Here is a 4,848-nt window from a genome sequence, read left to right as displayed (position 1 = left end):
AGTCTGTCCTATTGTCCCTCGATCCCCTTCAGAGAGATTATACAGATTTTCAGCTCCTGTGTTGTCAGCACAGTTGATCACTGCTCCTACAAGAAGGCCCAAGGAAATCCAGAATTTCATACCAGAGGACCCATCACATTCTCCCTTTGACAACTTTAAAATGAAAAAGGATAGAAAGTTGTATATTTTCTTTAATGAAGTATTTGTTCAAATCCTTAGCCTACTTTTAGAATTATTTGTTCAATTATTAAATTATGAGTTTATGTATATCCTAAACAAAATTCCTTTATAAAATATGTGTTTTGCAAGTATTTTTTTCCTAGTATGTGGCTCATTTTTAAATTTATTTTTGTTATTGAGTAGATTTGTTTTACTTTTTCTTGTTGTTTTCATTATTAAATCAGAGATGACACTTGGCTAGATAAAATTCTATTACTTAACAAGAAAAATATTAGATCACATTGTTGGCAGAAATTCTTTCTGCAGTAGGTCCTTGATCTTGGAGATTTGAATAATAAACCCACAGACCACAGATCAGTGGTAAAATAGGATTTATTAGATAGAAAGGAATACAGAAGGAATAAAAAGCACCAGAGCTTCTAGCAGAGGGAAAGACTCAAGCAGGAAGTCTATCATGGGTCTTTTTTCCTAGGGATTATATACTGTTTTATAAAAAAGAAAGATCTTAAAAATTACATATGGCCAGGACTTGTCAGACTTCAATGTTGATGCATGTATTAACAAATGAATTCAGTCCCCCTTGCTTGGGGCAAAAGGTTCAGGGCATCTACTTCAGAAGAGTCTTATGTGAAATTACCCAGGCTAGGAAACAGGGATCCCTGCTCAGCCCTGAACAGGGGCAACCTGCATCGACATTGAAAAAGACTAATGATAAATTGAAAAAATACGGGATGCTTCATGAATTTGCGTCTCATTCTTGTGCAGAGGCCATGCTAATCTTCTCCTCTGTATCATTCCAATTTTAGTATATGTGCTGCCAAAGCGAGCACTCTTTTTAACTATGTCTTTGAAAAGCAAAAGTTTTTATTTTTGATGTAATGCAATTTATCCTTTTGATATGGTTCATGCTTTTTGTGTCTTATCTAAGAAATCTCTGCCTAACCCAAGGTCACAAAGATTTTCTCTGATGTTTTATTCTAAAAGGTTTATGGCTTTTACATTTAGGTCTGTCATCTATTTCAAGTTAATGTTTCTATGTAATGTGAGATTAGGGTTGAAGTTCTTTTTTCTTGCTTATAGAGAACCCAGTTATTCTGGCATTATTTATTTTATTTTATTTTATTTTATTTTTGTAGAGACAGAGTCTCACTTTATGGCACTCGGTAGAGTGCCGTGGCCTCACACAGCTCACAGCAACCTCCAACTCCTGGGCTTAAGCGATTCTCTTGCCTCAGCCTCCCGAGTAGCTGGGACTACAGGCGCCCGCCACAACGCCCGGCTAGGCATTATTTATTTTTATTAATGGTGGTTAAATACACATAGCATAACATTTAAGCATATAGTTCAATGGCATTAAGTACATTCACATTTCTGTGTAACCAATCTTCAGAACCTTTTTTATCTTACAAAAATAAAATTACGTATCCATCAAACAGCAACCCCCCCCCCACTCCCCCGTCTCCAGCCCCTGGCAAACACCACTGTACTTTCTGTCTCTGTGACTTTGACTAGTATAGGTATATCACATAAATGGAATTATACAGTATTGTCTTTTTGTGACTGGCTTATTTCACTCAAGGTTCATCCATGTTGTGCCCAATGTCAGAGTTTCTTCTCCTTTTTTAAGCCTGAATAATATGCCATTGTATGTATTTACAACATTTTGTTGATCCATTTATCCATCAGTGGACACTTGGGTTTCTTCTAACTCTTAATGCTGCTATGAATGGCACCGTTTTTCCTTTTCTCTTTTTCTTTTCTTTCTCTCTCTTTCTCTCTTTTTTTTTTTTTTTTGAGACAGAAAAAAACTACTACTCTGTCACCCTGGGTAGAGTTCCATGGTGTAATCATAGTTCACAGCAACCTCAAACTCTGGGGCTCAAGTGATCCTCTTGCCTCCGTTTTTCTATTTTTAGTAGAGATGGGGTCTGGCTCTTGCTCAGGCTGGTCTGGAATTCTGGAGCTCAAGCAATCCACCTACCTCGACCTCCAAGAGTGCTAGGATTGCAGACACATTTTTTTCTTCTTGAAACAAAGTCTCCATTCTGTTGCCCAGGCTAGAGTGCTATGGTGTCATCAGAGCTCACAGCAACCTCAAACTCCTGGGTTCAAGCAGTCCTCTTGCCTCAGCTTCTTGAGTAACTGGGATTACAGGCACAAGTCACCATGCTCAGCTAATTTCTCTATTTTTGGTGGAGACAGGTCTGGCTCTTGCTCCAGCTGGTCTCGAACTCCTGAGCTCAAGCAATCCACCTGCCTCAGCCTCCTAGAGTGCTGCTAGGATTACAGGTGTGAGCCACCACACCCAGCCTGGCACCATTTTTTTAAAAGTTTGTTTTTTTATTGTGGAATTGCCTTGTCACTTTTTTTTTTTTTTTTGAGACAGAGTCTCACTGTGTCACCCTGGGTAGAGTCCAGTGGTGTTACAGCTCACAGCAACCTCCAGCTCTTGGGCTTAAGCAATTCTCTTGCCTCAGCCTCCCAAGTAGCTGGGACTACAGGCACCCACCACAGTGCCCAGCTAGCCTTGTCACTTTTGTTGCAAGTCAATTCACCACATACCTGTGAGTCTATTTCTGGATTTTCTATTCTGTTACATTTGCTTTCTGTTCTTTTCTTTGAGACAGACTGTCACTTTGTCTCCCTTGGTCGAGTGCCATGGTGTCATAGCTCACAGCCTCAAACTCCTGGGCTTAAGCAATTCTCTTGCCTCAGCCTCTCAAGTAGCTGGGACTACAGGCACCTGTCACACGCTGGGCTATTTTTAGAGAAAGGGTCTTGCTCTGGCTCAGGCTGGTCTTAAACCTGTGAGCTTAGACAGTCCACCTGCCTCAGCCTCACAAGTGCTGGGATTACAGGCATGAGCCACTGTGCCGCGGCCCTCTGTTGCATTTCTCTGTGTGTCTATTGTACTGGCTATACCACAGTTTTAACTACTGTAGTTTTATATTAAGTCTTAATATCAGAAAGTCCGAGTTCTCCAATACTCTTCTTCTTTCCAAAATTATTTTGGCTAATCTAGGTGTTTTCAATTTCATGTAATTTTTAGAATCAGTTGTCAATTTCCACCAAAACACTTGTAGGAATCTTGATTTGGATTACATTGAATCTATAGATGACTTTGACAGGTATATGTCAATTCAAGTAGCTATTAAAAATACCTTATGCTGGGTAATATATAAACAATATAAATTTATTACTTATAGTTATGGAGGGTGGTAAGTCCAAGATCAAGGTGCCAACAGATTCAGTGTATGGTCAGGGCCTTTCCCTCATAGATAGCATAGGACATCCAAGTGTATTTTTCTTAGAATCATGAATTGATGTAGTTGCATGTTCCATGGTCATGAACATTTGGAGGTGGAAAATTTCTTAGAAATCCTTTAAGACCCCTCACTGAGAAGTTAATTCCAGAAGATCAGGAAAATGATTTAAGAAATCCTATGGCCCCTCCCACAAAATGACTTCTTCAGAATTCACATTTGAAAGTACTGACTCTCTTTTGCCTAATTAAGTAAGAAAATGGAGAAGAGGGAAGGGAAAAAGAGATATGATGGGCCAGGCTCTTGAGTCAAGCATAGAAATCTTGCATCATGCAAAAGTTGCTGGCAAACCACAAAAAGCCATGAGAAAGATATAGAGGCAATTACAAAATACGTCATGCTCAGTTCCATACCAAGCAGAAAGTCCGTTCTGACAATGAGGAAAATGTCTGTAAACCCCCAGCAATCCATCAAAATAATTGTTATGAGGTGTGGGATAGGAAACAGTTTCTGAGTTACTTGGCTTATCACTCTAACAGCTTAGAAAAGTTTAGTTAATGGCCTAATGCATCAATAAACTTTAAATATATTTATTTGCTTGGAGCTGGGTTGTTTCACCAAATTACTGCAAATAAAATTACTGTATGTCTAAAAAGAAAGCTAATAATACCTCTTTCATGATTACATGGATGGAGCTGGAACATAGTCTTCTTATAAAGTATCTCAAGAATGGAAGAAAAAGTATCCAATGTACTCAGCCCTACTATGAAACTAATTTATGGCTTTCACATGAAAGCTATAACCCAGTTATAACCTCAGAATATGGGGGAGAGGGAAGGGAGGGAGGGGGAAAGATGGGGAGAGGGAGGGCGATTGGTGGGATTACACCTGCGGTGCATCTTACAAGGGTACATGTGAAACTTAGCAAATGCAGAATATAATTGTCTTAATACATAACTAAGAAAATGCCAGGAAGGCTATGTTAACCAGTGTGATGAAAATGTGTCAAACTGTTTATAAAACCAGTGTATGGTGCCCCATGATCACATTAATGTACACAGCTATGATTTAATATTAATAAAAAAAAGAAGAAAGCTAATAAGTCCCAAAGATCCTTGTTCCCTACAATTTCTCTCTCTCTCTCTCTCTCTCTCTATATATATATATATATATACATACATATATATATATATATATATATATATATATATATATTTGACACCAGTTGTTCTCCAAAATCCTAACTCCATCCTCACCACTATTTATCTGCTTCCAATTCTTTCAGGAGTATCTCTCACTTTGAAATCAGGTTTCTTTTCTTTGCACTATTTTCCTATTCACTTAAAGCCATGTTGAGCAAGAAAAAAATAGTGCAATTTAAATACCAAAGTAATTTTTTCATTAA

At 38.3% G+C, this 4,848-nt stretch overlaps 1 non-coding gene across 1 annotated transcript; it reads right to left on the bottom strand.

Annotated features, from left to right (window-relative positions):
* Positions 1 to 900: 900 nt before the first annotated feature.
* On the bottom strand, positions 901 to 1,010 carry LOC128578724 (U6 spliceosomal RNA). Its single transcript, XR_008377860.1, has one exon. It is a non-coding gene; the product is annotated as a U6 spliceosomal RNA (small nuclear RNA).
* Positions 1,011 to 4,848: the final 3,838 nt, after the last annotated feature.

This window comes from Nycticebus coucang, chromosome X (genome assembly GCF_027406575.1).
Source record: "Nycticebus coucang isolate mNycCou1 chromosome X, mNycCou1.pri, whole genome shotgun sequence".
Lineage (NCBI taxonomy): Eukaryota > Metazoa > Chordata > Mammalia > Primates > Lorisidae > Nycticebus > Nycticebus coucang.
Note: the sequence above shows the minus strand (reverse complement) of the source record. Positions and strands in the feature narration are given on the sequence as shown.